We start from the raw sequence: 20014 nt of genomic DNA, 5'->3' as shown, positions 1-20014 counted from the left end.
CAGTAAACATCAGGTCACGGTACGCCACGGTAGGCCACGGAGGCAATGAGCTCGAGTTTAAAAAGAAAAAGCTTACAGCACCTGGTATTCCCAGGCGGTCTCCCATCCAAGTACTAACCAGGCCCGACCCTGCTTAGCTTCCGAGATCAGACGAGATCGGGCGTGTTCAGGGTGGTATGGCCGTAAGCAATTAGTGCAGGCGCAAAACCAGGTTTTATACAGTAGCACATAAGGAGTGAGAAAGCTGCTGAGGCTCGACGTTACACTTTTACAAAAACAATCATTAGTTAGATATAAACGGCAGTAATTGATTCAGTAGGACTCCTTATCCATGTAAACGATCATTGTGACATCTGAATTCATTAATTATCTGAAATACACTGCGTGTGCGTGTGATGTTAAATGTTTGAACCAAGGTTAACGGTTAAAGTGTCAGAGAATGGGTGGTGATTTTTTGACGTCCTCCCATGATCTGAAGTGAGCGTGCGTGTTTGTGTTGGTGAAAGTTTAAGAAATGTACAACTGTCGGTTCAGCTCTCTGGTGCTCCCTGCTGGCAGTATCACTATACTGTCCTCATGTTTCACAAAAATAGTTTTGAGAGACGTTGTCAGTTTTTGTATGTTGCTTAAATCCTCCAAAGCGGTTGGCAGTAAACATCAGGTCACGGTACGCCACGGTAGGCCACGGAGTCAATGAGCTCGAGTTGAAAAAGAAAAAGCTTACAGCACCTGGTATTCCCAGGCGGTCTCCCATCCAAGTACTAACCAGGCCCGACCCTGCTTAGCTTCCGAGATCAGACGAGATCGGGCGTGTTCAGGGTGGTATGGCCGTAAGCAATTAGTGCAGGCGCAAAACCAGGTTTTATACAGTAGCACATAAGGAGTGAGAAAGCTGCTGAGGCTCGACGTTACACTTTTACAAAAACAATCATTAGTTAGATATAAACGGCAGTAATTGATTCAGTAGGACTCCTTATCCATGTAAACGATCATTGTGACATCTGAATTCATTAATTATCTGAAATACACTGCGTGTGCGTGTGATGTTAAATGTTTGAACCAAGGTTAACGGTTAAAGTGTCAGAGAATGGGTGGTGATTTTTTGACGTCCTCCCATGATCTGAAGTGAGCGTGCGTGTTTGTGTTGGTGAAAGTTTAAGAAATGTACAACTGTCGGTTCAGCTCTCTGGTGCTCCCTGCTGGCAGTATCACTATACTGTCCTCATGTTTCACAAAAATAGTTTTGAGAGACGTTGTCAGTTTTTGTATGTTGCTTAAATCCTCCAAAGCGGTTGGCAGTAAACATCAGGTCACGGTACGCCACGGTAGGCCACGGAGTCAATGAGCTCGAGTTGAAAAAGAAAAAGCTTACAGCACCTGGTATTCCCAGGCGGTCTCCCATCCAAGTACTAACCAGGCCCGACCCTGCTTAGCTTCCGAGATCAGACGAGATCGGGCGTGTTCAGGGTGGTATGGCCGTAAGCAATTAGTGCAGGCGCAAAACCAGGTTTTATACAGTAGCACATAAGGAGTGAGAAAGCTGCTGAGGCTCGACGTTACACTTTTACAAAAACAATCATTAGTTAGATATAAACGGCAGTAATTGATTCAGTAGGACTCCTTATCCATGTAAACGATCATTGTGACATCTGAATTCATTAATTATCTGAAATACACTGCGTGTGCGTGTGATGTTAAATGTTTGAACCAAGGTTAACGGTTAAAGTGTCAGAGAATGGGTGGTGATTTTTTGACGTCCTCCCATGATCTGAAGTGAGCGTGCGTGTTTGTGTTGGTGAAAGTTTAAGAAATGTACAACTGTCGGTTCAGCTCTCTGGTGCTCCCTGCTGGCAGTATCACTATACTGTCCTCATGTTTCACAAAAATAGTTTTGAGAGACGTTGTCAGTTTTTGTATGTTGCTTAAATCCTCCAAAGCGGTTGGCAGTAAACATCAGGTCACGGTACGCCACGGTAGGCCACGGAGTCAATGAGCTCGAGTTGAAAAAGAAAAAGCTTACAGCACCTGGTATTCCCAGGCGGTCTCCCATCCAAGTACTAACCAGGCCCGACCCTGCTTAGCTTCCGAGATCAGACGAGATCGGGCGTGTTCAGGGTGGTATGGCCGTAAGCAATTAGTGCAGGCGCAAAACCAGGTTTTATACAGTAGCACATAAGGAGTGAGAAAGCTGCTGAGGCTCGACGTTACACTTTTACAAAAACAATCATTAGTTAGATATAAACGGCAGTAATTGATTCAGTAGGACTCCTTATCCATGTAAACGATCATTGTGACATCTGAATTCATTAATTATCTGAAATACACTGCGTGTGCGTGTGATGTTAAATGTTTGAACCAAGGTTAACGGTTAAAGTGTCAGAGAATGGGTGGTGATTTTTTGACGTCCTCCCATGATCTGAAGTGAGCGTGCGTGTTTGTGTTGGTGAAAGTTTAAGAAATGTACAACTGTCGGTTCAGCTCTCTGGTGCTCCCTGCTGGCAGTATCACTATACTGTCCTCATGTTTCACAAAAATAGTTTTGAGAGACGTTGTCAGTTTTTGTATGTTGCTTAAATCCTCCAAAGCGGTTGGCAGTAAACATCAGGTCACGGTACGCCACGGTAGGCCACGGAGTCAATGAGCTCGAGTTGAAAAAGAAAAAGCTTACAGCACCTGGTATTCCCAGGCGGTCTCCCATCCAAGTACTAACCAGGCCCGACCCTGCTTAGCTTCCGAGATCAGACGAGATCGGGCGTGTTCAGGGTGGTATGGCCGTAAGCAATTAGTGCAGGCGCAAAACCAGGTTTTATACAGTAGCACATAAGGAGTGAGAAAGCTGCTGAGGCTCGACGTTACACTTTTACAAAAACAATCATTAGTTAGATATAAACGGCAGTAATTGATTCAGTAGGACTCCTTATCCATGTAAACGATCATTGTGACATCTGAATTCATTAATTATCTGAAATACACTGCGTGTGCGTGTGATGTTAAATGTTTGAACCAAGGTTAACGGTTAAAGTGTCAGAGAATGGGTGGTGATTTTTTGACGTCCTCCCATGATCTGAAGTGAGCGTGCGTGTTTGTGTTGGTGAAAGTTTAAGAAATGTACAACTGTCGGTTCAGCTCTCTGGTGCTCCCTGCTGGCAGTATCACTATACTGTCCTCATGTTTCACAAAAATAGTTTTGAGAGACGTTGTCAGTTTTTGTATGTTGCTTAAATCCTCCAAAGCGGTTGGCAGTAAACATCAGGTCACGGTACGCCACGGTAGGCCACGGAGTCAATGAGCTCGAGTTGAAAAAGAAAAAGCTTACAGCACCTGGTATTCCCAGGCGGTCTCCCATCCAAGTACTAACCAGGCCCGACCCTGCTTAGCTTCCGAGATCAGACGAGATCGGGCGTGTTCAGGGTGGTATGGCCGTAAGCAATTAGTGCAGGCGCAAAACCAGGTTTTATACAGTAGCACATAAGGAGTGAGAAAGCTGCTGAGGCTCGACGTTACACTTTTACAAAAACAATCATTAGTTAGATATAAACGGCAGTAATTGATTCAGTAGGACTCCTTATCCATGTAAACGATCATTGTGACATCTGAATTCATTAATTATCTGAAATACACTGCGTGTGCGTGTGATGTTAAATGTTTGAACCAAGGTTAACGGTTAAAGTGTCAGAGAATGGGTGGTGATTTTTTGACGTCCTCCCATGATCTGAAGTGAGCGTGCGTGTTTGTGTTGGTGAAAGTTTAAGAAATGTACAACTGTCGGTTCAGCTCTCTGGTGCTCCCTGCTGGCAGTATCACTATACTGTCCTCATGTTTCACAAAAATAGTTTTGAGAGACGTTGTCAGTTTTTGTATGTTGCTTAAATCCTCCAAAGCGGTTGGCAGTAAACATCAGGTCACGGTACGCCACGGTAGGCCACGGAGTCAATGAGCTCGAGTTGAAAAAGAAAAAGCTTACAGCACCTGGTATTCCCAGGCGGTCTCCCATCCAAGTACTAACCAGGCCCGACCCTGCTTAGCTTCCGAGATCAGACGAGATCGGGCGTGTTCAGGGTGGTATGGCCGTAAGCAATTAGTGCAGGCGCAAAACCAGGTTTTATACAGTAGCACATAAGGAGTGAGAAAGCTGCTGAGGCTCGACGTTACACTTTTACAAAAACAATCATTAGTTAGATATAAACGGCAGTAATTGATTCAGTAGGACTCCTTATCCATGTAAACGATCATTGTGACATCTGAATTCATTAATTATCTGAAATACACTGCGTGTGCGTGTGATGTTAAATGTTTGAACCAAGGTTAACGGTTAAAGTGTCAGAGAATGGGTGGTGATTTTTTGACGTCCTCCCATGATCTGAAGTGAGCGTGCGTGTTTGTGTTGGTGAAAGTTTAAGAAATGTACAACTGTCGGTTCAGCTCTCTGGTGCTCCCTGCTGGCAGTATCACTATACTGTCCTCATGTTTCACAAAAATAGTTTTGAGAGACGTTGTCAGTTTTTGTATGTTGCTTAAATCCTCCAAAGCGGTTGGCAGTAAACATCAGGTCACGGTACGCCACGGTAGGCCACGGAGGCAATGAGCTCGAGTTGAAAAAGAAAAAGCTTACAGCACCTGGTATTCCCAGGCGGTCTCCCATCCAAGTACTAACCAGGCCCGACCCTGCTTAGCTTCCGAGATCAGACGAGATCGGGCGTGTTCAGGGTGGTATGGCCGTAAGCAATTAGTGCAGGCGCAAAACCAGGTTTTATACAGTAGCACATAAGGAGTGAGAAAGCTGCTGAGGCTCGACGTTACACTTTTACAAAAACAATCATTAGTTAGATATAAACGGCAGTAATTGATTCAGTAGGACTCCTTATCCATGTAAACGATCATTGTGACATCTGAATTCATTAATTATCTGAAATACACTGCGTGTGCGTGTGATGTTAAATGTTTGAACCAAGGTTAACGGTTAAAGTGTCAGAGAATGGGTGGTGATTTTTTGACGTCCTCCCATGATCTGAAGTGAGCGTGCGTGTTTGTGTTGGTGAAAGTTTAAGAAATGTACAACTGTCGGTTCAGCTCTCTGGTGCTCCCTGCTGGCAGTATCACTATACTGTCCTCATGTTTCACAAAAATAGTTTTGAGAGACGTTGTCAGTTTTTGTATGTTGCTTAAATCCTCCAAAGCGGTTGGCAGTAAACATCAGGTCACGGTACGCCACGGTAGGCCACGGAGTCAATGAGCTCGAGTTGAAAAAGAAAAAGCTTACAGCACCTGGTATTCCCAGGCGGTCTCCCATCCAAGTACTAACCAGGCCCGACCCTGCTTAGCTTCCGAGATCAGACGAGATCGGGCGTGTTCAGGGTGGTATGGCCGTAAGCAATTAGTGCAGGCGCAAAACCAGGTTTTATACAGTAGCACATAAGGAGTGAGAAAGCTGCTGAGGCTCGACGTTACACTTTTACAAAAACAATCATTAGTTAGATATAAACGGCAGTAATTGATTCAGTAGGACTCCTTATCCATGTAAACGATCATTGTGACATCTGAATTCATTAATTATCTGAAATACACTGCGTGTGCGTGTGATGTTAAATGTTTGAACCAAGGTTAACGGTTAAAGTGTCAGAGAATGGGTGGTGATTTTTTGACGTCCTCCCATGATCTGAAGTGAGCGTGCGTGTTTGTGTTGGTGAAAGTTTAAGAAATGTACAACTGTCGGTTCAGCTCTCTGGTGCTCCCTGCTGGCAGTATCACTATACTGTCCTCATGTTTCACAAAAATAGTTTTGAGAGACGTTGTCAGTTTTTGTATGTTGCTTAAATCCTCCAAAGCGGTTGGCAGTAAACATCAGGTCACGGTACGCCACGGTAGTCAATGAGCTCGAGTTGAAAAAGAAAAAGCTTACAGCACCTGGTATTCCCAGGCGGTCTCCCATCCAAGTACTAACCAGGCCCGACCCTGCTTAGCTTCCGAGATCAGACGAGATCGGGCGTGTTCAGGGTGGTATGGCCGTAAGCAATTAGTGCAGGCGCAAAACCAGGTTTTATACAGTAGCACATAAGGAGTGAGAAAGCTGCTGAGGCTCGACGTTACACTTTACAAAAACAATCATTAGTTAGATATAAACGGCAGTAATTGATTCAGTAGGACTCCTTATCCATGTAAACGATCATTGTGACATCTGAATTCATTAATTATCTGAAATACACTGCGTGTGCGTGTGATGTTAAATGTTTGAACCAAGGTTAACGGTTAAAGTGTCAGAGAATGGGTGGTGATTTTTTGACGTCCTCCCATGATCTGAAGTGAGCGTGCGTGTTTGTGTTGGTGAAAGTTTAAGAAATGTACAACTGTCGGTTCAGCTCTCTGGTGCTCCCTGCTGGCAGTATCACTATACTGTCCTCATGTTTCACAAAAATAGTTTTGAGAGACGTTGTCAGTTTTTGTATGTTGCTTAAATCCTCCAAAGCGGTTGGCAGTAAACATCAGGTCACGGTACGCCACGGTAGGCCACGGAGTCAATGAGCTCGAGTTGAAAAAGAAAAAGCTTACAGCACCTGGTATTCCCAGGCGGTCTCCCATCCAAGTACTAACCAGGCCCGACCCTGCTTAGCTTCCGAGATCAGACGAGATCGGGCGTGTTCAGGGTGGTATGGCCGTAAGCAATTAGTGCAGGCGCAAAACCAGGTTTTATACAGTAGCACATAAGGAGTGAGAAAGCTGCTGAGGCTCGACGTTACACTTTTACAAAAACAATCATTAGTTAGATATAAACGGCAGTAATTGATTCAGTAGGACTCCTTATCCATGTAAACGATCATTGTGACATCTGAATTCATTAATTATCTGAAATACACTGCGTGTGCGTGTGATGTTAAATGTTTGAACCAAGGTTAACGGTTAAAGTGTCAGAGAATGGGTGGTGATTTTTTGACGTCCTCCCATGATCTGAAGTGAGCGTGCGTGTTTGTGTTGGTGAAAGTTTAAGAAATGTACAACTGTCGGTTCAGCTCTCTGGTGCTCCCTGCTGGCAGTATCACTATACTGTCCTCATGTTTCACAAAAATAGTTTTGAGAGACGTTGTCAGTTTTTGTATGTTGCTTAAATCCTCCAAAGCGGTTGGCAGTAAACATCAGGTCACGGTACGCCACGGTAGGCCACGGAGTCAATGAGCTCGAGTTGAAAAAGAAAAAGCTTACAGCACCTGGTATTCCCAGGCGGTCTCCCATCCAAGTACTAACCAGGCCCGACCCTGCTTAGCTTCCGAGATCAGACGAGATCGGGCGTGTTCAGGGTGGTATGGCCGTAAGCAATTAGTGCAGGCGCAAAACCAGGTTTTATACAGTAGCACATAAGGAGTGAGAAAGCTGCTGAGGCTCGACGTTACACTTTTACAAAAACAATCATTAGTTAGATATAAACGGCAGTAATTGATTCAGTAGGACTCCTTATCCATGTAAACGATCATTGTGACATCTGAATTCATTAATTATCTGAAATACACTGCGTGTGCGTGTGATGTTAAATGTTTGAACCAAGGTTAACGGTTAAAGTGTCAGAGAATGGGTGGTGATTTTTTGACGTCCTCCCATGATCTGAAGTGAGCGTGCGTGTTTGTGTTGGTGAAAGTTTAAGAAATGTACAACTGTCGGTTCAGCTCTCTGGTGCTCCCTGCTGGCAGTATCACTATACTGTCCTCATGTTTCACAAAAATAGTTTTGAGAGACGTTGTCAGTTTTTGTATGTTGCTTAAATCCTCCAAAGCGGTTGGCAGTAAACATCAGGTCACGGTACGCCACGGTAGGCCACGGAGTCAATGAGCTCGAGTTGAAAAAGAAAAAGCTTACAGCACCTGGTATTCCCAGGCGGTCTCCCATCCAAGTACTAACCAGGCCCGACCCTGCTTAGCTTCCGAGATCAGACGAGATCGGGCGTGTTCAGGGTGGTATGGCCGTAAGCAATTAGTGCAGGCGCAAAACCAGGTTTTATACAGTAGCACATAAGGAGTGAGAAAGCTGCTGAGGCTCGACGTTACACTTTTACAAAAACAATCATTAGTTAGATATAAACGGCAGTAATTGATTCAGTAGGACTCCTTATCCATGTAAACGATCATTGTGACATCTGAATTCATTAATTATCTGAAATACACTGCGTGTGCGTGTGATGTTAAATGTTTGAACCAAGGTTAACGGTTAAAGTGTCAGAGAATGGGTGGTGATTTTTTGACGTCCTCCCATGATCTGAAGTGAGCGTGCGTGTTTGTGTTGGTGAAAGTTTAAGAAATGTACAACTGTCGGTTCAGCTCTCTGGTGCTCCCTGCTGGCAGTATCACTATACTGTCCTCATGTTTCACAAAAATAGTTTTGAGAGACGTTGTCAGTTTTTGTATGTTGCTTAAATCCTCCAAAGCGGTTGGCAGTAAACATCAGGTCACGGTACGCCACGGTAGGCCACGGAGTCAATGAGCTCGAGTTGAAAAAGAAAAAGCTTACAGCACCTGGTATTCCCAGGCGGTCTCCCATCCAAGTACTAACCAGGCCCGACCCTGCTTAGCTTCCGAGATCAGACGAGATCGGGCGTGTTCAGGGTGGTATGGCCGTAAGCAATTAGTGCAGGCGCAAAACCAGGTTTTATACAGTAGCACATAAGGAGTGAGAAAGCTGCTGAGGCTCGACGTTACACTTTTACAAAAACAATCATTAGTTAGATATAAACGGCAGTAATTGATTCAGTAGGACTCCTTATCCATGTAAACGATCATTGTGACATCTGAATTCATTAATTATCTGAAATACACTGCGTGTGCGTGTGATGTTAAATGTTTGAACCAAGGTTAACGGTTAAAGTGTCAGAGAATGGGTGGTGATTTTTTGACGTCCTCCCATGATCTGAAGTGAGCGTGCGTGTTTGTGTTGGTGAAAGTTTAAGAAATGTACAACTGTCGGTTCAGCTCTCTGGTGCTCCCTGCTGGCAGTATCACTATACTGTCCTCATGTTTCACAAAAATAGTTTTGAGAGACGTTGTCAGTTTTTGTATGTTGCTTAAATCCTCCAAAGCGGTTGGCAGTAAACATCAGGTCACGGTACGCCACGGTAGGCCACGGAGTCAATGAGCTCGAGTTGAAAAAGAAAAAGCTTACAGCACCTGGTATTCCCAGGCGGTCTCCCATCCAAGTACTAACCAGGCCCGACCCTGCTTAGCTTCCGAGATCAGACGAGATCGGGCGTGTTCAGGGTGGTATGGCCGTAAGCAATTAGTGCAGGCGCAAAACCAGGTTTTATACAGTAGCACATAAGGAGTGAGAAAGCTGCTGAGGCTCGACGTTACACTTTTACAAAAACAATCATTAGTTAGATATAAACGGCAGTAATTGATTCAGTAGGACTCCTTATCCATGTAAACGATCATTGTGACATCTGAATTCATTAATTATCTGAAATACACTGCGTGTGCGTGTGATGTTAAATGTTTGAACCAAGGTTAACGGTTAAAGTGTCAGAGAATGGGTGGTGATTTTTTGACGTCCTCCCATGATCTGAAGTGAGCGTGCGTGTTTGTGTTGGTGAAAGTTTAAGAAATGTACAACTGTCGGTTCAGCTCTCTGGTGCTCCCTGCTGGCAGTATCACTATACTGTCCTCATGTTTCACAAAAATAGTTTTGAGAGACGTTGTCAGTTTTTGTATGTTGCTTAAATCCTCCAAAGCGGTTGGCAGTAAACATCAGGTCACGGTACGCCACGGTAGGCCACGGAGTCAATGAGCTCGAGTTGAAAAAGAAAAAGCTTACAGCACCTGGTATTCCCAGGCGGTCTCCCATCCAAGTACTAACCAGGCCCGACCCTGCTTAGCTTCCGAGATCAGACGAGATCGGGCGTGTTCAGGGTGGTATGGCCGTAAGCAATTAGTGCAGGCGCAAAACCAGGTTTTATACAGTAGCACATAAGGAGTGAGAAAGCTGCTGAGGCTCGACGTTACACTTTTACAAAAACAATCATTAGTTAGATATAAACGGCAGTAATTGATTCAGTAGGACTCCTTATCCATGTAAACGATCATTGTGACATCTGAATTCATTAATTATCTGAAATACACTGCGTGTGCGTGTGATGTTAAATGTTTGAACCAAGGTTAACGGTTAAAGTGTCAGAGAATGGGTGGTGATTTTTTGACGTCCTCCCATGATCTGAAGTGAGCGTGCGTGTTTGTGTTGGTGAAAGTTTAAGAAATGTACAACTGTCGGTTCAGCTCTCTGGTGCTCCCTGCTGGCAGTATCACTATACTGTCCTCATGTTTCACAAAAATAGTTTTGAGAGACGTTGTCAGTTTTTGTATGTTGCTTAAATCCTCCAAAGCGGTTGGCAGTAAACATCAGGTCACGGTACGCCACGGTAGGCCACGGAGTCAATGAGCTCGAGTTGAAAAAGAAAAAGCTTACAGCACCTGGTATTCCCAGGCGGTCTCCCATCCAAGTACTAACCAGGCCCGACCCTGCTTAGCTTCCGAGATCAGACGAGATCGGGCGTGTTCAGGGTGGTATGGCCGTAAGCAATTAGTGCAGGCGCAAAACCAGGTTTTATACAGTAGCACATAAGGAGTGAGAAAGCTGCTGAGGCTCGACGTTACACTTTTACAAAAACAATCATTAGTTAGATATAAACGGCAGTAATTGATTCAGTAGGACTCCTTATCCATGTAAACGATCATTGTGACATCTGAATTCATTAATTATCTGAAATACACTGCGTGTGCGTGTGATGTTAAATGTTTGAACCAAGGTTAACGGTTAAAGTGTCAGAGAATGGGTGGTGATTTTTTGACGTCCTCCCATGATCTGAAGTGAGCGTGCGTGTTTGTGTTGGTGAAAGTTTAAGAAATGTACAACTGTCGGTTCAGCTCTCTGGTGCTCCCTGCTGGCAGTATCACTATACTGTCCTCATGTTTCACAAAAATAGTTTTGAGAGACGTTGTCAGTTTTTGTATGTTGCTTAAATCCTCCAAAGCGGTTGGCAGTAAACATCAGGTCACGGTACGCCACGGTAGGCCACGGAGTCAATGAGCTCGAGTTGAAAAAGAAAAAGCTTACAGCACCTGGTATTCCCAGGCGGTCTCCCATCCAAGTACTAACCAGGCCCGACCCTGCTTAGCTTCCGAGATCAGACGAGATCGGGTGTGTTTTTTTTTTTTTATTTTTTTTTTTATTATCAAAAAATATAGTTTACAATTAAAATTCCGTATTTACAGTAATTTACAATCTTTTACGGTCATAACCAAACACAGTATGACATACAGAAGACATACAGATAGTTGATAATCACAAATGTACGCAACAATCACATAGAGAGGTTAACCCTAATCATACACAACAAATATTTGCCTCGGAGTGGTCCGCCAGGTCTTAACAAGCAGGAAAAACAATGCCCACACTACACACTAAATCCTAACGTCCCTGATTCCGTTAACATGACTAAAGTGCTGTTCCTAACAAAATACTTGTGAAAATCCTCCCTCCTAAGCGTGTGGACCAACCTCACATTCTTTTTAAAAGTTGCCACAAACCACTCCCATACCGGTATCACCCTCTCCTCATATTGCGCAACGTTCCTCCTGCATAGAATTGCATGACGGACTGTGCTCAACATGAAATTCACCAAATTTACATTCACATCTTTCACCTTTCCAACCACACCAAACAACAACAGTTTCTTCCATTCAACATCCTTCCCAACCTTGATCCCACAGTGTACACTCAGCAAATCCTTAACCTTCTCAAAAAAACAAACAACATTGAACATTCAATGAAATAATGATCAAAGGTCTCATCCACCTCTTTACAAACATTGCACACTCTACCCACAGTACTATCAATTTGGTGCAAAACAACATTCGTGAAAACCCTATTGTGCCTGATCTTAAAATCATTGTGCTCACATTCAATAGAGTTATACTTCACATTCAAGTTGCCCCACATTTTCTTCACGTCAAACCCCTCAAAAGCCTTTCCCCACACCTTCTCTGACGCTGGCCTCTTCATCCCACCGCCCATCAAATCCATATACACACTTTTTGTACTAACATCCTCAAACTTAACTCTCTTACCTCCCCTCTCCACCCCCAACTCGACCATCGTGTTCTCCTCGCCTATCCCTCCCTGTCCTAACAGTAGTGTCATCCACCCTGTACCAATACTTCCCTTTACTCTCCTATACATCCCAACAACCACAGCCCCCCTCACATCTCTATTAAACCTCCTTACATCCCTTATGATCACCTGTTCCGCCTTAAAAACGTTACCCCCCTCCAACATTAAATGCTTGACCTGTTTAATACCGGCTTTCTCAAAATGTTTACTGACCAGTATTCTGTTATTGTGAAGTATTTTTGGGTTATGAAAGATTGGCTGATTCAGAACCTCGGCTCTGTCCACACACTCATACTTCACGTACTCCAAATATTTCCCCCATGCCTCAAAAACCTCTCGATAGAAATACGACATCCCTTGACACCTCGGCTTATTAAACATCATAAAAAGACCATTCACACCACAACCACCATACCTGTGCAAATAGTCCTCAAAAAAACCCATCCAACAATACTCCTCCTTTCCAAATAAATATTTCTTAATTGTTTTCACTCGTAACGCCCTTTTCTTCACCTCCACATCTATCAATTTCAGTCCTCCATCCTCATACCCATTCGTCAAGACCTTATGCGCAATTTTGGCCGGTTTCCCATCCCACAAAAAATTGTTAACAGCCCCATTCAACTCCTTTACTACCCACAATGGTAGATCCAGGGTGCTCAGCACATGATTCACCCGTGACATCATCAAGCAATTCACCACAATCACCTTACCCCTCAGTCTCAACTTCCTCATCTTCCATAAATTCAAATTCTGCTTCACTTTATTCAGAACCCCTGTCCACGTGACATCCCTTGCCTCATTTTCATCCACACCCACATTCACACCTAATACCTTTATCATCCCCTTAGAAACAGTCAGCGGAATGTCACACTCGCTCATATCCACTGCCCCTACACAAAGGATCTCTGACTTTTCCAGGTTAATCTTTGCCCCCGATGCACTCCCATATATTCCCAATAACTCAATTACCCTTTTCACACTGGCCAAATTCCTAACTGTAATGCTTGTGTCATCTGCGTATTGATGGATTAAACTCCTACCTCCTCCCGGGATGTTGATGCCTTGTATGTGCTGATCCTTTTTTAGCATGGTGGCTAATGGTTCAGCCGTTATACTGTACAATAATGCAGATAACGGACAACCCTGCCTAACTGACCTCTCTAATCTAAAACTATCCGTCAATACCCCGTTACACTTGACCCTACTCTTTGCATTACTATACAATAATCGAATCCACTTCACTAACCTATCCCCAAAACCAAATCTCTCTAGCGCCCTAAACATAAACTCATGTTCTACCCTATCAAAAGCTTTGTTAAAATCTACACTCAATACTACACCTCCCTCTTCTTTCATATGCCTCACTACATCCCTAACTGACCCTATCGTGTCCGCTATATCTCTCCCTGGAATACTGTAAGTTTGGGTTGATGAAACTATGGTCCCTACTACCGACTTAATCCGATTAGCTAAAGTTTTGGCCAGTACCTTATAGTCAGTGTTCAACAGACTTAACCCTCTGTAGTTCCCTAACTGCAATTTACTACCCTTATTCTTGTAGAGTACCGCTATTAACCCCGTCGACATCGACTTGCTAACCATCCCTAACCTTTCCATTTCCCTATATACCTTTAATAAAATCGGACATAACAACTCACTCAAGCACTTGTAAAACTCTGCCGGCAATCCATCAGAGCCAGGACTTTTGTTATTGGACAGGCTGCTGACGGCCGCCATCACCTCCGATTCTCCTAACTCACACTCACATACTTCCCTATCACTATCCGATAACACATGCTCAACCGTTCCTAATACCTTGTCCACACTATCCTTATCTACATAGCCTTTGCTAAATAAATCACTGTAAAACCCCTGCACTCTCTCCAACACCCCCACAAAATCATGTACCACTTCCCCTCTCTCATCCTCTATCTGAGCTATGTATGTTCTACCCTGTTTCCGTTTTTCCAGCCCCAAAAAGAAAGACGTACATTTCTCCCCATCTACCGCATACTGCGCCCGACTCCTAACTATTGCCCCTTTACACCTCTCCCTTTCATAAGATTCTAATTCCCCTTTAATGCCTATGTAGTCAGCTAAGTCCCTATTCACATCGTCATCTAACCTCCTCAATTCCTCAGCCAATCGCTATCTCAATACACATTCCGTCCTCCTCTTTACTTGACTCCGCTTTTTACAATAATTGATGCTCAACATTTTCACCTTTATCTTCACACATTCCCACCACTCACACACGTCTGCATCATACCCCACACAATTCATTTGCTCCTTAACACACCCTCTCACCATCTCAATATACTCGCTCTCTTCCAACACACTTGTATTCAAACACCAAACTCCCCCCCCTGTCCCTCTACTTCTGTCACCCATCTGAAAGATTATTGCTGCATGATCACTATAACCAGTGAATTTATACTGTACACTGCTCAAAGTATCAGCGATGTCCTGTCGTGCTAAACATAAATCGATCCTACTTTGCTTTAGCACTCCGTTCACTATCTGCCTCCTAGAAAATTCCCTCTTGGCAGCATTTCTAACCCTCCACACATCGACCAAACCCCCATCCTCAATCATTTTGAACAAAGCCTTCCGGGCCGAATCCTGTCTAAAACTATCTCTCCTATAAACATCCAGCTTGCTACAAAACACATTAAAATCTCCCACGAGAACACAATTCCTAGTGCAGAGCAAACCAAGAGAGATAAAAAATAGCCTTTTTTCCACTTCTCTGTTAGGTGCGTATACATTAATTAGTCTATACGTTACATTATTAACATCAAAATCGATTCCAATCACCCTCCCCTTCCCATCATTCAGAACCTCCTTCACATTCCCAACCACATCCTCCTTTACAAGTATTGCCACACCACACGATCTTGCCGTCCCACAGTTGACGAATAACAGTCCCCTCCATTTCTCCTTGATTTCTGGCATTTTAGCCTGTGTCCAGTTTGTTTCCTGCAGCACTAAAATATCGGATTTAAAATTGATTAACACCTCATCAAACTTCGCCATATTGTTAAGACCGTTGATGTTAATTGATGTGAGTGTGACCATTGAAATCAAAAGACACAGAGTGGGTATTACTGTTAAAATCTTTTTTTTTTTTTACGTACCCCTTTCTTTTTCAAGTTCCTCTGTTCCTCATCGGAATCAACCCCTCTCCTGCGTCTGACCCTGGGCGCCCTCTCCCTACAAACACCCAACGCCTCATTCCCAGACTTATTCTCCCTCTCCCTTCCATCAGCCAGTGTGGGGGGGGGAATTATAGGCGCCATACCACGCCAATGAGACGCGTCGGCTGTATCCTCAATAGTCACAGCACAAGACCCCCAGGCTGCATCTTCCTCTACTGTAGGCCACCCGGGCGCCTGTAAAGAGAGGAGCCCCGCTTGAGAGCTCCTGCCCCCCCCCATCCCTGTGCCCCCATCTCCCCCTGATGCCGGGGCCATTGACACAACCAAATCAACTTCCAGGCTAGCCCCCGTGCCATGTCCCGCCTCGTTCCCCAACTGTCCAGACCCCCGCGGCACCTTGGCTATGCCCTCCGCTGGTGTAGGGTGCCCAGATGCCGGTAGAGAGGAAAGCTCTACTTGAGAGCTTTGCCCCCCGGGCAACCCCGTGCCCCCCACACCCGGGTCCTTCAGCTCAACCTGTAGCTGACTGTCCAAGACTGTCTCCCCGTCAGACAGCTCCCCGTGCTCCATCTCCTCTTCCGCACTCTCTTCCCCTCCACTTCCCTCACTCTCCAACGATACAGCCCTTGAGTCTGGGTCAACTGAGAGGGCACCCCCTCCCACCTGCTCCTCCTTACACACACAATTTTCCTTTCTATTACCACACTCTCTGCATTTAATCACAGCCACACACTCCCTTGCATAGTGCCCCTGCTTCCCGCACTTCCGACAGAGGAAGTCAGGACAGTCCCTCACTATATGTCCAGGCTGGATGCACAATCTACACACCTTTAATTGTCTGTCATGGATGACACGGAAATATTCAGCACCCTTTTCAGTGTCAAAACGTGTGGACCAAGGCAAGGACCGTACTTCCTTGTTAAACTTCACCTTAACAAACCGTGTACCCTCACATATGGTCATCCCAGGCCACTTCCTCCTTGCAATCGGCGAAACTGCCTCCACACCCCAGTCCGCAAGCTTCTTCAGAATCTCCTCATCCGTAATGTACACTGGTAGACTCATAAAGGACACCACCATCTCATCTGCAGTCAAGTCTTTTGCGACGACGCTGGTCCCCCTTATCCTAAAACCATCCAACAATCGCCTCTTCCCGTTGGGGTGATTCATCGTTACTTCATATTGGTTCAATGAGAGGTAGCGACATCCCAAGACCAATCCACATACACTCTGCATCGCCCTTAGCATCTCAATCATCGGGATTTTCTCCTCTCCCACAAGCTCCACAGCCACAGACAACTCCCTGCTGTAGCTCGGGCCACCATCCGCAACCTTGTCCTCCTTCTCTCTTGTTGCTCTCTCCGCAGTCACCGGTCTCCCGCCTAGTACGTCCTCCGATGTCCTCTTCGCCACACAACCACCATCCGTCACCGCAGCAGGAGCCGTGTTCCGTTCCATGCCGTCCTCCATTCGAGTTTCCGAATCCGCGTGAGACATCGAAAAAAACCGAACTAAAGTATACTAATACTCCCCCAAACAGCAAGCTGTCGGGGGAATAAACGACGAGACGAAAAACTAACCAAAAAAATATCTATAAATACTTGATTTACCACCAAAAGAATCCTCGCTCCAACACCGTCCTCCTCTCACCACTCAAGCACACCAAACACTTCCTCAATGGGCGTATCACTTCCTCAATGGGCGTGTTCAGGGTGGTATGGCCGTAAGCAATTAGTGCAGGCGCAAAACCAGGTTTTATACAGTAGCACATAAGGAGTGTGAAAGCTGCTGAGGCTCGACGTTACACTTTTACAAAAACAATCATCAGTTAGATATAAACGGCAGTAATTGATTCAGTAGGACTCCTTATCCATGTAAACGATCATTGTGACATCTGAATTCATTAATTATCTGAAATACACTGCGTGTGCGTGTGATGTTAAATGTTTGAACCAAGGTTAACGGTTAAAGTGTCAGAGAATGGGTGGTGATTTTTTGACGTCCTCCCATGATCTGAAGTGAGCGTGCGTGTTTGTGTTGGTGAAAGTTTAAGAAATGTACAACTGTTGTTTCAGCTCTCTGGTGCTCCCTGCTGGCAGTATCACTATACTGTCCTCATGTTTCACAAAAATAGTTTTGAGAGACGTTGTCAGTTTTTGTATGTTGCTTAAATCCTCCAAAGCGGTTGGCAGTAAACATCAGGTCACGGTACGCCACGGTAGGCCACGGAGGCAATGAGCTCGAGTTTAAAAAGAAAATGCTTACAGCACCTGGTATTCCCAGGCGGTCTCCCATCCAAGTACTAACCAGGCCCGACCCTGCTTAGCTTCCGAGATCAGACGAGTTCGGGCGTGTTCAGGGTGGTATGGCCGTAAGCAATTAGTGCAGGCGCAAAACCAGGTTTTATACAGTAGCACATAAGGAGTGAGAAAGCTGCTGAGGCTCGACGTTACACTTTTACAAAAACAATCATTAGTTAGATATAAACGCCAGTAATTGATTCAGTAGGACTCCTTATCCATGTGAACGATCATTGTGACATCTGAATTCATTAATTATCTGAAATACACTGCGTGTGCGTGTGATGTTAAATGTTTGAACCAAGGTTAACGGTTAAAGTGTCAGAGAATGGGTGGTGATTTGTTGACGTCCTCCCATGATCTGGGCCCTGTACCACGAAGCTCGCTTAGAGGGTTAGCGAGGTATGTTGAGCTCCAAGTCTGGGTTAGTTGTACCACGAAAGTCGATCTCTTTTAGCGTCGCTGTATCACCATGGTGACTTATGCTCGCAACCAAACCTGGTCGGGAGCAGTTTTTCGGCTTAGTCTAGCCGGAGATCGGCTACTTAAATCGGCGTGCGCAGCTTCCTAGCCCCTCCTCTGACAATGGCGTCACCATTTGTGGGTGTTCCCGTGGACCCCGGCGCACTTCTCGTACAGGCGTCTCTCCGGAGACAGGGTTTTACGGGACAAAACCGATCCCTTGGCATTGTCTGACGATATTCAGATTTCAGACTTTATTGTCATTGTGCAAACAACGAAATTGGGGTTCTTCATGAGAGATACAGATTCTCATCAGAGGGTGTTCGTTATTTGATCGTCCTTTTGGACCTTATGTAGACAATGATTACTGTTGCGCATTGTGTTTCAGTGACAGAATGCTAGAGTGGAGGTAGCGCGTCAGTCTTGAATTTCTGCGCGGGAGGTTCGACTCCCAAGTGACGCGAATTTATGTGAAGCTTAAAAAGTCCTAATTCTAATGCATATGGAATACTTATTCACTAAAGCTTATGGAATTATATTTTTGTGATTATTTCGAACTTGAACCCATATTTTCAAGGCCGTGCTGGCACCACATCTATGGGGGTAAAATGCATGATGAGAGACCGGCGAATTTGAACCCCGGTCGCTGGCGTTCGGGTCTTATACTAATCCACTACGCTACAGCCGCTACCACTCAGAGGTCGAAAACATGCGATACATTTCTTAAATAGGGTGTATTTAAAGTGAATTCCCTAAATGATAGAATAAGGCAGGATGGACGTTGCTTATGCATTTTTAAATCATCATCATTCTATTTGGATTAATGGCGAACAATTCTGCATTTGGCATAGTTATTTTACAGACAATTTGCAGAATCTTTTCACTTATACTCATATAGACTGCTTGATGTATCGTAAAGGTGAGAAAAATGACGCAAAAAACGCCCCTTTCACGTGAACGCGCACTGAACCTAAAGCGGAAAACCTGGTTCAACTAATTGAATCTAAAGTGAGCTTCGTGGTACCATTTAACTCTGATTGCGAGTTGCGGCTCTGTCGAGCCAGGTTTTCCCAAGAAAGCCTGGGTATGTTCAGCGAGCTTCGTGGTATAGGGCACTGAAGTGAGCGTGCGTGTTTGTGTTGGTGAAAGTTTAAGAAATGTACAACTGTCGTTTAAGCTCTCTGGTGCTCCCTGCTGGCAGTATCACTATACTGTCCTCATGTTTCACAAAAATAGTTTTGAGAGACGTTGTCAGTTTTTGTATGTTGCTTAAATCCTCCAAAGCGGTTGGCAGTAAACATCAGGGCCCTGTACCACGAAGCTCGCTTAGAGGGTTAGCGAGGTATGTTGAGCTCCAAGCCTGGGTTAGTTGTACCACGAAAGTCGATCTCTTTTAGCGTCGCTGTATCACCATGGTGACTTATGCTCGCAACCAAACCTGGTCGGGAGCAGTTTTTCGGCTTAGTCTAGCCGGAGATCGGCTACTTAAATCGGTGTGCGCAGCTTCCTAGCCCCTCCTCTGACAATGGCGTCACCATTTGTGGGTGTTCCCGTGGACCCCGGCGCACTTCTCCGGAGACAAGGGTTTTACGGGACAGAACCGATCCCTTGGCATTGTCTGACGATATTCAGATTTCAGACTTTATTGTCATTGTGCAAACAACGAAATTGGGGTTCTTCATGAGAGATACAGATTCTCATCAGAGGGTGTTCGTTATTTGATCGTCCTTTTGGACCTTATGGAGACAATGATTACTGTTGCGCATTGAGTCTCAGTGACAGAGTGCTAGAGTGGAGGTAGCGCGTCAGTCTTGAATTTTTGCGCGGGGGGTTCACCTCCCAAGTGACGCGAATTTATGTGAAGCTTAAAAAGTCCTAATTCTCATGCATATGGAATACTTATTCACTAAAGCTTATGGAATTATATTTTTGTGCTTACTTCGAACTTGAACC

General features: G+C 44.9%; 18 non-coding genes across 18 annotated transcripts; all 18 read right to left on the bottom strand.

Moving 5' to 3' along the window:
• Positions 1-69: 69 nt before the first annotated feature.
• LOC130397111 (5S ribosomal RNA) lies at positions 70-188 on the bottom strand. Its single transcript, XR_008899716.1, has one exon. It is a non-coding gene; the product is annotated as a 5S ribosomal RNA (ribosomal RNA).
• Positions 189-717: 529 nt separating this feature from the next.
• On the bottom strand, positions 718-836 carry LOC130397110 (5S ribosomal RNA). Its single transcript, XR_008899715.1, has one exon. It is a non-coding gene; the product is annotated as a 5S ribosomal RNA (ribosomal RNA).
• Positions 837-1365: 529 nt separating this feature from the next.
• On the bottom strand, positions 1366-1484 carry LOC130397109 (5S ribosomal RNA). Its single transcript, XR_008899714.1, has one exon. It is a non-coding gene; the product is annotated as a 5S ribosomal RNA (ribosomal RNA).
• Positions 1485-2013: 529 nt separating this feature from the next.
• On the bottom strand, positions 2014-2132 carry LOC130397108 (5S ribosomal RNA). The gene has a single exon (XR_008899713.1). It is a non-coding gene; the product is annotated as a 5S ribosomal RNA (ribosomal RNA).
• Positions 2133-2661: 529 nt separating this feature from the next.
• Positions 2662-2780, bottom strand: LOC130397107 (5S ribosomal RNA). The gene has a single exon (XR_008899712.1). It is a non-coding gene; the product is annotated as a 5S ribosomal RNA (ribosomal RNA).
• A 529-nt stretch (positions 2781-3309) lies between these two features.
• Positions 3310-3428, bottom strand: LOC130397105 (5S ribosomal RNA). The gene has a single exon (XR_008899710.1). It is a non-coding gene; the product is annotated as a 5S ribosomal RNA (ribosomal RNA).
• A 529-nt stretch (positions 3429-3957) lies between these two features.
• LOC130397104 (5S ribosomal RNA) lies at positions 3958-4076 on the bottom strand. The gene has a single exon (XR_008899709.1). It is a non-coding gene; the product is annotated as a 5S ribosomal RNA (ribosomal RNA).
• A 529-nt stretch (positions 4077-4605) lies between these two features.
• On the bottom strand, positions 4606-4724 carry LOC130397102 (5S ribosomal RNA). Its single transcript, XR_008899708.1, has one exon. It is a non-coding gene; the product is annotated as a 5S ribosomal RNA (ribosomal RNA).
• Positions 4725-5253: 529 nt separating this feature from the next.
• LOC130397101 (5S ribosomal RNA) lies at positions 5254-5372 on the bottom strand. Its single transcript, XR_008899707.1, has one exon. It is a non-coding gene; the product is annotated as a 5S ribosomal RNA (ribosomal RNA).
• Positions 5373-5892: 520 nt separating this feature from the next.
• On the bottom strand, positions 5893-6011 carry LOC130397100 (5S ribosomal RNA). Its single transcript, XR_008899706.1, has one exon. It is a non-coding gene; the product is annotated as a 5S ribosomal RNA (ribosomal RNA).
• Positions 6012-6539: 528 nt separating this feature from the next.
• Positions 6540-6658, bottom strand: LOC130397098 (5S ribosomal RNA). Its single transcript, XR_008899704.1, has one exon. It is a non-coding gene; the product is annotated as a 5S ribosomal RNA (ribosomal RNA).
• A 529-nt stretch (positions 6659-7187) lies between these two features.
• LOC130397096 (5S ribosomal RNA) lies at positions 7188-7306 on the bottom strand. The gene has a single exon (XR_008899703.1). It is a non-coding gene; the product is annotated as a 5S ribosomal RNA (ribosomal RNA).
• Positions 7307-7835: 529 nt separating this feature from the next.
• On the bottom strand, positions 7836-7954 carry LOC130397095 (5S ribosomal RNA). The gene has a single exon (XR_008899702.1). It is a non-coding gene; the product is annotated as a 5S ribosomal RNA (ribosomal RNA).
• Positions 7955-8483: 529 nt separating this feature from the next.
• On the bottom strand, positions 8484-8602 carry LOC130397094 (5S ribosomal RNA). The gene has a single exon (XR_008899701.1). It is a non-coding gene; the product is annotated as a 5S ribosomal RNA (ribosomal RNA).
• A 529-nt stretch (positions 8603-9131) lies between these two features.
• LOC130397093 (5S ribosomal RNA) lies at positions 9132-9250 on the bottom strand. The gene has a single exon (XR_008899700.1). It is a non-coding gene; the product is annotated as a 5S ribosomal RNA (ribosomal RNA).
• A 529-nt stretch (positions 9251-9779) lies between these two features.
• On the bottom strand, positions 9780-9898 carry LOC130397092 (5S ribosomal RNA). The gene has a single exon (XR_008899699.1). It is a non-coding gene; the product is annotated as a 5S ribosomal RNA (ribosomal RNA).
• Positions 9899-10427: 529 nt separating this feature from the next.
• On the bottom strand, positions 10428-10546 carry LOC130397091 (5S ribosomal RNA). Its single transcript, XR_008899698.1, has one exon. It is a non-coding gene; the product is annotated as a 5S ribosomal RNA (ribosomal RNA).
• Positions 10547-17557: 7011 nt separating this feature from the next.
• On the bottom strand, positions 17558-17676 carry LOC130400303 (5S ribosomal RNA). The gene has a single exon (XR_008902778.1). It is a non-coding gene; the product is annotated as a 5S ribosomal RNA (ribosomal RNA).
• Positions 17677-20014: the final 2338 nt, after the last annotated feature.

This window comes from Gadus chalcogrammus, chromosome 12, assembly GCF_026213295.1.
Source record: "Gadus chalcogrammus isolate NIFS_2021 chromosome 12, NIFS_Gcha_1.0, whole genome shotgun sequence".
In the NCBI taxonomy this organism is placed as follows: domain Eukaryota; kingdom Metazoa; phylum Chordata; class Actinopteri; order Gadiformes; family Gadidae; genus Gadus; species Gadus chalcogrammus.
Note: the sequence above shows the minus strand (reverse complement) of the source record. Positions and strands in the feature narration are given on the sequence as shown.